Genomic DNA, 15379 nt, shown 5'->3' on the forward strand with positions numbered 1-15379 from the left:
ACCTATTCAAACAAAGTAGGGGGAAAATAGGTAATCTACACGATCGGACGTCAATAGCCACAGTGTTTTGCAAGGAGAAATTAATTTCAGGGACATGCCTCCATCCAATGTGAGATACAACTCCTTATAGTCAGCCTGGTGTTTTGGTGAGTGAAAAAAACAGTTGTTAGTTTCTCTGATCACAAATTCTAAATTGCTAGGAATGCTCCTTATTGCTTTCTTAGCAGTGATGTCAAGGGAGTGGCAAATACAGCACACAAGTTGCATGGATGGGTGCTCATCTCGCAACATGGTGAATGTTGAGTGGTGCTTCCCACACATGATGCTTACACCATTTGTGCCTATGCCAATTGCACTTTTTAACGTCAAGGTTACAGTTTTCAAGCAAGTTTAGGTCTGCATTTGCAATATCTTCGGAACAGGCATGATCTAATACTACCATGGCAAGGAAAGTGCTTACAAATTTGTTAAGCTTTTTATTGAAATATAGAATGGAAATGCAGTGCTGTTTTTTCACTGCAATGTGCGTTGCTGGAAGTAGGAGATGGTGGAGAATGGTGCTCTTCTAGGGTTGGCACCAGCAGGAGTGACACACAATGCTCTGGGGTACACAGTGGCAAGAGTAGGTCTAACAAAGTGTTCTTCTGGTCCTGTTAGTAGCAGGCAGGCGTTGTGCCTCCTTCTGCAGTTAATGAGCAGGTATGTGAAAGTGTTTTTCTACCCCTGGCAACATACATGAGCTGCATGCAGCTCCGGGGTGGTGGCGGCGCTGACTGTTGCAATTTTAATCATACATTGTTCTGTTAAATTTTGCAAACAATTGCGGGGGTGGAAGAAATGAATAGGACTTTATTGCAATGCGTTTCAGTCCAAACTTAATATATAGAATATTTGAAAGCAGTTTTAGGCCCATTCTGTTCCTTCTATCATTTTTTAACAGCGTCTTCTGAGAAAAAACTCGTTCAACATGAGCATTGGATAGCGGGAGAGTCAACATCTTTATAGCACCCATTACAAGCTCGTGAAAACAATGGTTGCCAGCAGCATCGGTGTAGTTATACACTTCCATCCAGAACGATTCTATGTTAGAAGTGTTATGAAATGAGGATGAAGATATAGTTCTCCATTGTGACTCCAGGACCTCCAATGGACAAGTGAAAAAGGCTTCTGGCAAATCTGTTACAGGTGGTTTGGGATCTGCAAGTACTTTTTGCGGACTCAAACGTTCTTAATTTTTTAAGCATGCTGAGAGACTCGGGGAGACAAGCTTTATATTCAGACACCATCACTTTCATGAACTCTAGGTACCTTGTCACAATGCCTTCCTTTGACACAGAGGGGAGTTTACTTTCTTCCAGCTTGTTACGGAAAGTGAGCCCAAGATCCACATCATCCTGTGAAAGATAAATGGCAGAACTTTGTAAATCTAGGCTCTGTAACTGCTCCTGATTATTACATGTGAAAACACTTGGTTTTAATATCCTTTTAAGTGTGGACAAGTACAGAGTATATAGATCACGGAAGATGTGGAGTGCATCCCAAGATTCCAGCTGAAAAATCTTGTTAACAACCTTTATTTCTTGGAGCACTGGCTTTAAGAAAGTGAGGTAAAGTAGATTTATCTCATCTTGATACATTTCCTGGAGCATCCTCGCTGCATAGCAGTGTTCCACATAGGATGCTGTGCAAAAGTGTAATTTAAAGGCATCATATTGTTCTAGTAAACGATCTACACAATCTGCCATCACTAGCCACCGTGTTTCACAAGGAGAAATTCATTTCAGGGGCATGCCTCTGTCCAATGTCAGATACAACTCCTTATAGTCAGCCTGGCGTTTTGGTGAGTGGGAAAACCAGTTGTAAGTTTGTCAGATTATAAATTCTATATTGCTGGGAATGATCCTTATTGCTTTCTTAGCAAGGATGTCAAGGGAGTGGCAAATACAGCGCACAAGTTGCAAGGATGGTTGTTTATCTCGCAACTAGATGAATGTTGAGTGGTGCTTCCCAAACATGACGCTTGCCCCATCTGTACCTATGCCAATTAAATTTTTAATCTCAAGGTTACAAGTGTCCAGCATGTTTAGGACTGCATTTGCTATATCTTCAGAACAGGCCTGATCTTATTCCACCATGGCAAGGAAGGTGCTTACAAATTTGTTAAGCTTTTTGCTTAAATATTTAATGCAAATGCATAGTTTTTTCACTTCAATGTCAGTCGATTCATCAATTAATAAAGAAAATGGTGATGTTCCAATATCTTTCAGCAATTCCTCTTTGAAATATGGGCCCAACAGAGAATTAATTAGTGCTGTACATTTTGTGCGGTGCATTCGGAAGGCAGGGAATTCATCTTTCAAAATTTCACCATACCCATCTATATTATTAATGGATGTAGAACAAGCAGTTGGTATGGCAAATCTGATTTGTCTTCTTTTCTGATCGTTAGAAATTGAAGGGATTATGTTGGATAAAGGATGCCACAGATGTGCTCGCTGCATTACAGCGTGAGCGGTGTTTAGTGGTTGCTGCATGTTGCTTCAAATCATTATAATGGGCACGGATGTCCACATGGCAGTACTTGCATGCTGCTTTGCTGTCATCTATCCTTACAGGGGCAATCCATTTTTTAGTTCAGGATCCAACTCCCAATCTTTTCTGTATATTTTTTTATATTGTGACCACTTGCCCATCTTGCAATAATTAAACTGCCAAGTCAGCTGGGCCCAGAAAAATGGACTATTTCACAATGAGGCTGGACAACTACCTGAAATTGCAACAGACAAAAGGCAATCATTGTCCCTGGCTCACTGCCAAACATGTAAAAAGCAATAACAAAATACTATCAATAAATCCCTACTTGCAATGGATACTAGAGCATACAGGAGCATCCCGTGCAGGTAAAAGGAGGTGGGTGGGGGGGTAAGTCGACACACAAGGGAAATGGTATTATTCAATTTGCCCTCTGGGTCGTCTATCCAATCCCTCTCCGCCTCCACCACCACTCTGCCCCACTGCTCTTACCTGTACAGGCCGCTCCTGGTAACATACCTCAACATTGTGCCTGTCCAAGGGTGTCATTTCATTATTTTGGGGTACAATATCAGTAAAATCAAAAGGAGACAGTGTTGTTGACTGAACTTGGGCAAGTAATTTTACGAACGGCTGACAATTGAGTCTGATTGAGTCAGAGTGGGATTTGTAATGTTTTGAAATGGAGGGTGAGCCAAAGGGTAGTGAGCCTCTTATTCAGGGAGTGTTAGAGGTATGCTCTAGCTTTCAATCTATTTATAATACACAAGGGCAGCTTAGTGATCTCAGCAAAAATTAATACATCCTAATGGAATACCCCTCATACTTTACTTTCATGTCAGACTAAAGCTTGTGACGAGCTTTCCTCTTTGCATTTTAAACTGATATGACTGTGCTCTAAGCATGATGTATTGATGAAAAATGCATATTAAAAAAAACATCTTATTTAGGATTCAGAATTGTTTTTTCCTTGCGCATTTGCCTGTGGTAAGAAAACTAAGGAGGATAATGTATTTGCTGGAGGGATCCATGTTTTTTCTAGTCCCAGTTTTTCATTTATAGATAAAGGCCAAGTTAAGGGACCATCAGGCCTACTTTAGAACAAGTGACCTGCAACTTCACACTTAAAAGTAAACACAACGAAGAGGAACAAAAGAACACAGCTCATCTCTTCACAGGTACTGGAGAGGCATGCTTGACTTTTTTTAGTCCCTTAATGTAAGTGCATGAAATGCTAGAATGTCAGATGTTTTGGTCTGTCCCACAATTTAAATAGCAGTATTTTATTTCTTTTATAGTGCACTTCAGGGTATCACAGTGATTTACATAACAGACACATTGACAATAAATCATGCAACTGTACAAATCAACGTACAAGATGTGTTGCATGACTGAAGGTTAAAAGATGTAGTAGTCACACATAGCTCAATATGCAATAGTGAAAGGCTTACTAATTATGAACTGCAGGGAACAGAAGGAACTGGGGGGCATATTATCATGACAGGAGATAAAATTATCGCTGCTTTATCGGCAGAAAACGGCAGATAAAGCGGCGATAATGGGCTTGATAATATGCTCTATGGAATTCCAATCGAAGCCCATGTTAGATGTGAAGAAATCTAACATGAGCTTCAATTGGAATTCCATAGAGCATATTATCAAGCCCATTATCGCCGCTTTATCAGCAGTTTTCTGCCGATAAAGCGGCGATAATGTTATTTCCTGTCTTGATAATATGCCCGTGTGTGTGTTCAAAGCAGTAGCCCACGAAAGTAGCTACATTAAAAAAATCTGTCATCTGCAAATTACATTATGTGTAGTGTTTTGCAGTACACACATTAAACTTCTACACTACTTTGATTCAGATCTCGGACTACACAAAGCAGACATCTCTCTAAAATACTTTAACCTCCAGACTTCTCACCAATTATTATTTACTGGTTACTGGGCACCTCTGAAGATGTCTTGGCCCCATAAACTATTAAAAAACGCACTTTCAACCAATTCAGCATAACAGATGTAGTACCATACTTCTCCTTGTTGCCACTTTCGTTTCTGCTATTTAAAACTGCCTTAAGTAAAATATGGAATCAATCAGATGATTTAGGTGGGGAACATGGATTGGCCGTAGCTCTAAAATTTATATATATATGCATTTATTGTACCTCAAATAACAAAAATATGGGGTGCTCTGTGAACATCGCAATTAGCAGCAAATGAGCAAATAACACAAATATTATTTATTTATTTATTTATTTTTTCGATTTGTAGGGCGCAACAGCTACCCAAAAAGGGTTTCCCGGCGCCTAGACTCAGCTAGTAGAAAGACAGGAGAAGGAAGGTGGCTATTGAGAATTATTGATCAAATAGCCAGGTCTTGACATGCCTTCTAAACCTGGCGTAATTTTCCTCCTTTCGGATAAAGGGAGGGAGTGTGTTCCAGAGGGAAGGTCCTAGGTGTGCAAAAGATCTGCCACCTACTCTTGCCAGTTTAAATCTTGGCACACAAAAGTTGGCCGCTGATTGCGACCGAAGATTACGCTTTGGAGTGTAAGGGTGGGCTAGAGCTAGGAGGTATTTAGGTGCCGTGCCTGCTTTAATTCTGAACATGTAGTTCAGTGCTTTAAAACGGATTCTATTTTCAACCCTGAGCCAATGAAGTTCCCGGCGATGACTTGAGACTCCGATGTTTTTTGGAATATTGCACAGTAGACGGACTGCTGCGTTCTGGACCAATTGTAGTCGGCCAACTACTGCTTTGTTAGCGCCCATTACTATTCTATAACTGAGAAAGATTGAATCAATCATGCTAAAACATTGTATGGTAATGAAAATCTAGGAGCAAACAATCCGGGCCACGGGGAAATCATGAATGAGGAGCCTGTTATGACTTTTAATGACAAATAAGTCAGTAAGGTCATTAAGCAATAGAAACAAGATGCTGGTCCTGTTTGCCCACAGCCATCAAGGAAGACCTAACATACGGCCACAAGTTTTGACTTCATTATACAATCATTGCCTTCTCTCAAATGATACACCTGAATTTTGGAGAGGTACTGTATTACATCCAATAATAAAGCTAAGTCATTAAGGAACTCCAGCGAACTACAGCCTAATCATGATATACAACTCCACATCCACCCAGACAGCAGAGTAACGAGAACAGCCTCCATTTGAGAGATAACAGATGCACCTAGGAATCGCTGGGATTCGCAGCGACTGGGGGTCACCTGCACCCACCACTCCACACATCCTCCCAGGCAGCGTTAAGTAATGACACAGTGACAGGCAGCACAGCAGCCTCCATTTCAGGGACGGGTAACAGGCTGGCAGGTGGTAGTGGAGGGTGGGAAAAGGCTGCCTGTGGGCAGTTTTAAGTACCTATAACCGTGTGCAAGTAGTAACCCAGACTCACCTGAGGTCGAGGTCCAGGAGAGGTACCGCCGGCGCCAGACCGTCACCGGACAGTCAGCAGGCTCACTTACTCACTGCTGCAGTGGTAGTGCAGAGACAGACAATGCGACGCGAGTCGTCGCCGTGGTGACTCGGGAGTGACTCAGTCTCTCTAGGGCCACAGCACTCAGACTCAGTGAGTGTGTGAGTCAGTTCATGTGCCCATCCGCCAGGCTGTGCTGTGGTGGGTAGTGGCTGGGCCTGGGTTGCGTGGCTGGGCCTGGGCTGAGGCTAGGCCTAGCATGGCTGGGCCTGGCATGGGCTGGGTGCTGGGCCTGCCTGAGGCTGGGCCTGGGCTGAGACTGCTGGGGGCTGGCTTGGCTGTGCCTGGGCTGAGGCTGGGCTGAGGCTGGGACGAGGCTGGGTGCTGGGTCTGCCTGACGCTGGGGTCTGGGCCTGGGCTCAGGACTGAGGCTGGGTGCTGGGCCTGCCTGGGGCTGGGCCTGGCGTGGCTGGTCCTGGGCTGAGGCTGGTGCTGGGCCTTGAGGCTGGGTGCCAGGCCTGTCTGGGGCTGGGCCTAGCGTGGCTGGTCCTAGGCTGAGGCTGGTGCTGGGCCTGCCTGAGGCTGGGCGCGGGGTCTGGCGTGGCTGGGGCTGGGTGCTGGGCATGCCTGACGCTGGGGTCTGGGCCTGGGCTCAGGGCTGAGGCTGGGTGCTGGGCCACCCTGGGGCTGGGCCTGGTGTGGCTTGTCCTGGGCTGAGGCTGGTGCTGGGCCTGCCTGAGGCTGGGGGCTGGGCCTGGTGTGGCTGGGGGTTGGGCCTGGCGTGGCTGGTGCTGAGGCTGGGTGCTGGGCCTGGGCTGAGGCTGGGTGCTGGGCCTGCCTGGGGCTGGGCCTGGCGTGGCTGGTCCTGGGCTGAGGCTGGTGCTGGGCCTGCCTGAGGCTGGGGGCTGGGCCTGGTGTGGCTGGGCCTGGGCTGAGCCTGGTGTGGCTGGGCCTGGGCTGAGGCTGGGTGCTGGGCCTGCCTGAGGCTGGGCCTGGGGTGGCTGGGCCTGGGCCTGGCGTGGCGTGGCTGTTGGGACTAGGTTGAGGATGGGCCTGCTGGGAGCTGGGCCTGGGCTCAGGGCTCAGGGCTGAGGCTGAGGCTGGCAAACAACATATGCGAAATACCTCTGATAATGACCTATATTGCTTTTTAACCGAGAGTAAATCTAAACAGTCTTTATACAAAAGAGGATGTCAAAGAGGAAAGCTAACACTTGAAAGTATTATCAAAACATATATATATATATTTTTTATATATATACTTTATATCGTTTTTTAAAAAAGTTTTTTATGCATCTGCATATTTCATTTTGTCAGTTTACATATTATACAGAGATTCACCACAATACATAAAGCAATTGGTGTAAATTGGAAAAATACAAAAAATGAAACAATTTGACTTAGGAAAAAGTGCCCCTAACAATATATTCGATCCTAACATTCTCACATACACACTTGCATACCATGCATACCATAATAGTTATTAAAAAACATTCCTAACAAACATTGGGAAACAAACTAGACACAATAAGACAGAGAGACCCAAAAGGTGTACTAGGTAGATTGCAGAAGGAACCTAGATGAGGTGGTTCTACCAGTTTAGAAATTGGTCTGTGTAGATTTGACCAAACTATATCCAAATTTGTGGATGCTGGGGTCTGGGCCTGGGCTCAGGGCTGAGGCTGGGTGCTGGGCCTGCCTGGGGCTGGGCCTGGTGTGGCTTGTCCTGGGCTGAGGCTGGTGCTGGGCCTGCCTGAGGCTGGGGGCTGGGCCTGGTGTGGCTGGGGGTTGGGCCTGGCTGGTGCTGAGGCTGGGTGCTGGGCCTGGGCTGAGGCTGGGTGCTGGGCCGGCCTGGGGCTGGGCCTGGCGTGGCTGGTCCTGGGCTGAGGCTGGTGCTGGGCCTGCCTGAGGCTGGGGGCTGGGCTGGGCCTGGTGTGGCTGGGCCTGGGCTGAGCCTGGCGTGGCTGGGCCTGGGCTGAGGCTGGGTGCTGGGCATGCCTGAGGCTGGGCCTGGGGTGGCTGGGCCTGGGCCTGGCGTGGCGTGGCTGTTGGGACTAGGTTGAGGATGGGCCTGCTGGGGGCTGGGGGCTGGGCCTGGGCTCAAGGCTCAGGGCTCAGGGCTGAGACTGAGGCTGAGGCTGGGCCTGGCGTGGCTGGTCCTGGGCTGAGGCTGGTGCTGGGCCTGCCTCAGGCTGGGGGCTGGGCCTGGCGTGGCTGGTGCTGAGGCTGGGTGCTGGGCCTGCGCTCAGGGCTGAGGCTGGGTGCTGGGCCTGCCTGGGGCTGGGCCTGGCGTTGCTGGTCCTGGGCTGTGGCTGGTGCTGGGCCTGCCTGAGGCTGGGGGCTGGGCTGGGCCTGGCATGGCTGGGCCTGGGCTGAGCCTGGTGTGGCTGGGCCTGGGCTGAGGCTGGGTGCTGGGCCTGGGGTGGCTTGGCCTGGGCCTGGCGTGGCTGTTGGGACTAGGTTGAGGATGGGCCTGCTGGGGGCAGGGCCGCTGGGCCTGGCGTGGCCTGGGGCCGAGGCTGGTGTCGGCTTCAGTTCGCCTACCTTTGCTGAGCGCGTCACCGGGTCTTGTGGTCTTCAAGGGCTGGGGCAGGGCCTTGGGCTGGGGCTGGGCCTGGGCCTGGGCGCTGCCGCAAGTTGACTGTGGTGTGGCCTGGGTGGGTGGCAGCGGCCGGCAGCAGCAGTGACACACGACGAGTGTCACGACTCACAAGTCCTCCTCCCGACCTCCGCTCCTCTCCAGCAAGCAGCCCGTCAGTCACAGTCAGTGGAGTGCGCCCGCAGTGCAACGACGACGTGTGGCAGCGTGTGAGAGTCACACGAGTCGTCGTCGTCGACAGTCTGTCTGTCAGTCACTGCAGGCACCACCACTAACATCACCGACCGTCCGCCGCCCCGTGTCCCGCACCGCAAGAGAGTGTGCTTACGTCAACCCCCCGTATATATGGGAAGCGCTCGAGGGCTGACCAAAAACTGCTGCCCAGGGCCGTCATTGGTAGCGTTTTAGCACGCTACACGAATGACGGCCCTGGGGGACCCCCACATTGGCTAATTTATTGTGGCAAATGGCAAATGGCTCCAGGCGTAACGTAGCAAGCAAGCAACAAAGCTAGGTGGTGACCTGGGGGGGGGGGGAGTGGCGGGCGTGCAGGTACAGCGTGCATGTGCGGAGTGTGTGTGCACCGTGGCGTCCAGCAAATGAATTAGAGTGACAACCAGACAACACAAGCAAGAATGTAGCAAGGACTGAGCCAGGCCTGCATTCCACAATCATCGTTGATGGATGCTAGATATACCTATGGCTGCCTTCTGCTCTAGGGGTGGGCGGGGTCATCATGTGCCTGCGCAGAGGCAGGCCCATCAATCATTGGACCTCCAATCAGTAGTGACTGTGCGCGATGTGCTCTGAGATTTGAGTGTGTGTGATTGTGGGTGCCCGCCCAGGCCAGTTTTTTGCGCACAAGAACCCAAATGTAGCCCAAAAACCAGCCCCCGCCAGGCATGGGTTTTTCCCGCACAGCTGGGAAAAAAGTCCCCCAATTGTGCGGGAAGTAGCCCAATCTGGCAACCTTGCTTGGACCACCCACTGTAACCCCTGACCAGTGCTTAACCCCATGCATGCGTCAGACGGCCCCTGGCCGCCTGACGTCACGGTGGGCTTGTGCGTCGGACGCCCGGGGGCTGTCTGATCAGCGCACGTGCCAAATTCCACCACACCGCAGCGGAATGTGTGCCACGGCGAAGCGGTTAATTTGAGCTGGTGGTCGCAGGTAGGGCCCATCGCAGGCCCGGTTCTAAAGGGGGGAGGCAGGGGAGCCAGGCCCACCCAAACATGAGCCTGGCCCACCCAAACATGAGCCTTGGCCCTCGCAGAGAAGGCGCAAAGGCCAATACAAAATGGCATCTTTAATTTTAAAAGTTACTCCTAATGTTGTTTTTATTCCTGTTCTGGGAGTTGAGTGATTTGGCCTGGACTCTTTCTCACAGCCATCCCCAATCACCCAACTCCTTTTAGAAAGGCAGGCAGGAAAACTGGGGGCATGGCGAAGGGGACAAATTCTTTATTTGGCACTGTCCTGCTGAGTGGATATTTAATTTTCTGTTCAGTGCTGGAGATAATATGTTTGTTTATTGCCATTCACCTTTCCTGACCCCTGCAGCTGCATATCAGGTCAGGCTGTGATACAATGTTTGACTAATGGAGTCCTAAGAGAATGTGTTACTATTTGTTTTTATTTTTTAAATCTGCACAGGCCCAGCAAGGCACATACTTTTTGTATGCTTCATTTAAATTGTTTTTATCAGTTCAAGAAGTCTTTATTCGATTAATTCATCATAAAAGACATAAATACAAATACACAAGAACATATAAAACCAGTATTAAATATTCGGCATCGAGTTGACTTCATACAGAACTATACAAAATTTAAAAAGGTATCGTGCATGACCATATTATCACAGTACATACAAAAAGTTTAGGCAATCTCCGCTGTTATGTGTTTGATAAACCTACATCTGATCACCCATGCCCACCCAAGGAACTTAGCAACCCCCACAACAATAAGTGGATCCAGATTAGTTTTTAACAGTCTCAAGGCTTCAACAGCCGATCTGGTACCTAGTAGTCTACATATTGGTTTGAGCCACTTGGTTCTGGGGGCTGAATATAGTGGGCACACGTACAAAAGGTGAGAAAGACTTTCCCCAGTGCCCTGACAGTTAGCACAAAGCCCCATACTGCCCATTCCCCACTTTTTGGTGAAGTCCCCCAGGGGAAGAGAACCACATCTAAATTGAAAAAAAAGTTTACGGTCCAAAGGTTTGGTAATGGTTTCCCAGTACCTTTCTAACCTGGGTGAATCTTTGTGAACCATAAATAGTCCAGAGAGACTGCTCGAGCTCGTATTTGAGAAAATGTTGTGCGTCACCCAATCCCAGTAGCATTTTTTAAGCTCATTTTTTGATGGGAATTTGGCTGTCTCGGGCGAAGACCACAACTCAATGAGGCCCAAAGATAGTAGAGTGGCCCTAAGATCTTTTAGCCATCCAATTTTAGTGGCTCCAGGACTATTTTTTACCTCCAGACAAGCTTCCGCGTAGTGGTGTAGTTCTGGCGTTGTCCACAGGCGTCGCCAGAATGATAAGGGTCGAAATTTAGCATAGTCGACCACCGAGTGGCAGCCCAGATCAAATAATAGAGGGATTAGAGGAGTTGACTGGGGCAGACCTGTTGCCATCCTTAGAAACTTGTTTTGGGCATGTTTCAGGGATTCCAGATTACTTCCACCCCATAGCTCTGCTCCATATAACACCGCTGACAATACCTTCCCTCCATAGATCTTCATCAGCGGTGACATGGGCTTCGTGAATGACCCTTTATGTTCCTTAATCAAGGCTCCGCCCAACTGTTGATGTTTCAGGGTCATGAGCTCAATCTGATGGGTCCAGCTAAGGGTGTCACTGAAAGTAATGCCCAGATAGGTGAAGTGCTTGGTCTGCTCCAGGGGGGTGTCCCCCATTGTAACCCTAGCCTTGACCTGTTTGTGCCCCCTCATCACCATAAATTTGGTTTTGGCTACGTTCACCTCCAGCTCATGTTCGCTGCAGAAACTCTCAAACCTCGACAGTGCAAGCTGGAGGCCCTGTCTGGTTCGTGAAATCAGGAGAGTGTCGTCTGCGAACATGAGCAGGGGGATTTTCATGCCAGCCAAACTCGGAGCATCAGTGGGAAATCCGTCGAAGTACTTGGTAACTCTATTAATATATAGAGAAAACAAGGTTGGTGCCAAAACGCATCCCTGTCTGACACCTTTCGACACAGGGAATTTCTTAGTCACCTCACCAGGTTTGCCCCATCTTACAAAAGCATAGGTCTCTGCATGGAGATTAACTATAATGCGGACCAAAGTGGGAGGCATACCCATTTCTAGAAGGCTATTCCAGAGCCCAGCCCTCGGGACAAGGTCAAACGCAGACCGAAGGTCTACGAATGCCGCAAATAAGTTTCCTTTACCAAGGGTGACCGTCTTCCAGTGTAGAAGCATAAAGCGGAAAGCCTGATCCAGGGTGCTTGTTTTTATCATTATCATGGCCTGGATGCAAGACAATAACAATGTCCAGATAACTGGTGATTATTGATTCTGCTGGAGAGCACTCCTTTGTCTGTTGGTAGTTTTGAAATGCAGATACGCTGTATTTTATGTGGATAGCTTAGTGGGTTACTGCCTTTGTCACAGAGATTCTTGTGTTGCTTGCAGTTCAGAAGTTACAATCCTAACATAGGACAATGACCTATGAACTGTCATCAAAGAGCTGCATACAAACCTGAAAGGTATAGTTAGAACTTCACTTTTTTGTGTTACTATATAGTTAAAGCTTCCCCAGTCTTTCATTATTTTAATGTTGCTAAAAAGAGTTTGGGCCAATATACATTTTTATTAGTAAAACCAACCCCAAACCACTGGGGTATGCTTTAAATCCTAACTTTGTGCTTCCCCAGCCCCAACCCTCTTAAAATATACTGCCCACCAGTACGGATGACATGTGATTCCTACACTTTGTAATCCTCATTGGCTTATGTGGCATTCCCTATAGCCTGATTTACATACTTGTATGATTAATTGTCTCTGTATAATGTGTGTGTGGTGTAAAGTACTGCCACTCTACACTAATATGAGTAGTGTTATGCAAAAAATGAAATGCATACGAGAGAGTAGCTACAGAGAGATGAAGGGCACTGTTGGCGGGTGGTAGTAATGATATCTGTGGAGAAAGAGGTCATTGCTGGGCGCCAAAAAAGACCTTTGCACTAGCGCTAAGGCCGGCCCTGTCATGGCCTTTCTGGTTTTATTTAATTAGAAGTCAGGTCATGAGGGCAACTGTGGAACATATTAAAGTGTGTGCTTATTATATTTACTGCTATTTTCAATGTTTTAAGTTTGAAGGTGATTTTACTAATGTTTTTTACAGGAATAATGAAAGTGGATCTGGATGCTGGCAGATATGGGGCTGGGGCTCAAGGTCAGCTGTGAGATAAGGTGCACAGGAGAGGGATGGCAGAAAAGTGGATAATCGGGCCTGGAAGTATTTGTTTTGAAGCCTGGACTGTTGGAATTTGAGGGTTTGCACGTAGGTCCCGACATTGCCATTACTTTCAAATAAAACACCATATGCTCTTTATACACACAGAATCGATCCGTTATATCATGGTGACTGTTTGCAAGTATTTTATTCCTACTTTATGTCGATATTGTATGTATTACCCTCCTTCCATCCTTTTTGTAAAGTGCTCTGATATCCTTCGGGATCTTGTTCGCGCTATATAAAACTTAAATATATCATGTAATCTAGGGCTTGTAGGCTACCACAAGAAGTGACAAATTGAGCCCGCAGTGGCCCACCCAAATGCACACATGGAACACCCCAAAAAAATAATCCTGGAGCCGGGCCTGGCTCACCAGCATTCTGTTTTTTGGAGACTGGGGCTTGTTTTTCTTCAGCGGCCTTGACACAGAACAAGAGCGAGACAGGCAGCAAAAGGGGAATAGTGGGAAAAGAAATACGGAAAACAGTGACGAAGAAGGGATGCAAAAGAACTTGCAGTACTAAGATAAATGATCATGGAGAGTAGGGCAGTGGGCGAAAGAGCCATGATATGAAATTAAGAATAGAAAGTCTTGGTATTTGGCAACCCCAGTATTCGGCTGCTGCACTGGCAGGCTTCTGAGAAAAAATTGCAACCCAGAACTTTAGCAAATTAAGCACAGCCCCTGACACAGTAGTGCCGCGAGCGTGAGGGGTAGGTGTTCCGCCGTCCCAGCGCCTTGGACAAGGTTCCAGTAACCTATTAGCGCTGGCCTCACGGGAGTATGCTGCGAGGCCCTATGCAATTCCCCTAGGGTCGCCTAAATAGAGCAGGACCCCGTGGCCCTCTTTTCCTCCGACTGTGAGAGGTTGTATTTACTGTCTAAATATTGAATGAGTATTTAGTTCACATGTGTTTTCCTGTGTAGCACTGTTTTTAGGTCCTGACGAATCGCCTTTCGGCGAGAAACATGTTGACCACACCAGGGGGTTGAGTTAGAGTTCTATACATTGTTACGGTCTCTAGCTCCCCTCTCTCACCCCTTTTAACCAGGGAACCAGCCACGTTAATAAAATTCAGTGTGGACTGTTTTACCCTTTTTATTATCACTCACATTTACACTGACTACACTCCTTTTTCTCCTCACTCACACCCACCATCGGCAAGGAACTAAAGAACCGTGCTAAAAGAGTACCTGTAGGTACTCCGGCAGACATTGCAGCGCCGGTCTGTCGAGGGGCAGTGAGTCGATGATGACACTGGATACCCTCCAGTAAGGGTGTGTTTCACACCTAATACTCTGGGTGTATGAGGCTCTCCAAGTTCCGACTAGGGAACCCTTCCAGTCATAGTATAGACTATACCATCCCTTATCTCCACACATTCACACCATCACTGGGGAACTTTGTACTCTGCTGCTAGCACAGTAGTTTGTCTACCACAGGGCCGCTTAACATAGTAACGGTTGCCTGTACTATTGAGGGTGTAACAGCCCTCACTCATTTTCGCTGCATGCATCTGCCACGACAGAAACAGGCATAGAAAATGGTAAGTGACTCCCACACACTGTAAAACACCTAAGTGCTCCTTAGGGCGATTTAATTTTTGTCCAGAAAAAACAAACTCTTGCTTTGGGAGTTTTTTTATGAACAAAAAAGTTTGCTGAGCAAGCAATTTAAACATGTTGCTTATTTGGCAGATCAGTGCTGAGAAGGCAGGCATGATAACCATCAGCAAGGGTCTCGATGAAGCTTTAAGGGACATGTGAAAATATCAATGATGTATGTGATAATTAATCCTGTAATTCACGAAGTCATAGGGTTTGCCACCATAAAATGGTTGTCTGTAATGGACAAAACCCATTTTATGGGCCAGAAAAGTTTTTTAAAATGGTAAAATGGCGGTCTGCTGTCCCTTTTAGGCTACCATTCCTTTGTTTGTAGACAGCCACATAATTTCCAAATTGACAATTAATATCAATTTGGCAGGTTGTTCTGCAAACTCCTGATAATAGTAATTGTGTGAAATTAGCTAATAGTACATAGGTTGGTTTGCAAAATCAGAGTTCATACATAAAAAGGTTTTTGCTAGACTCATGGTTTCCGTTTCATATGCAACTTCTCCATTAGCAGAATAAATGAGGCATTTACCAGAAAAGACTTTGTGTAGAGAAACGAAACAGAAAGCAAGTCTGTGAAATGCAAGTGATTTACGGAGAGAAAAAATAAGTGGAAACTCCAGCGTAAAAATAAAGTCAGGGCTTAGGTAAAGTCAGCAAAAATCATTTTTTTAAAGGCATACTTCTGTCGCGCCTCATACAGAGGTTT

The 15379-nt window shown here is 47.2% G+C and overlaps 1 pseudogene; it reads right to left on the minus strand.

Annotated features, from left to right (window-relative positions):
- Positions 1 to 729: 729 nt before the first annotated feature.
- LOC147683272 (uncharacterized) lies at positions 730 to 2693 on the minus strand (annotated as a pseudogene).
- Between the last annotated feature and the right edge of the window lie 12686 nt (positions 2694 to 15379).

This window comes from Lissotriton vulgaris, chromosome 11, assembly GCF_964263255.1.
Source record: "Lissotriton vulgaris chromosome 11, aLisVul1.2, whole genome shotgun sequence".
Lineage (NCBI taxonomy): Eukaryota > Metazoa > Chordata > Amphibia > Caudata > Salamandridae > Lissotriton > Lissotriton vulgaris.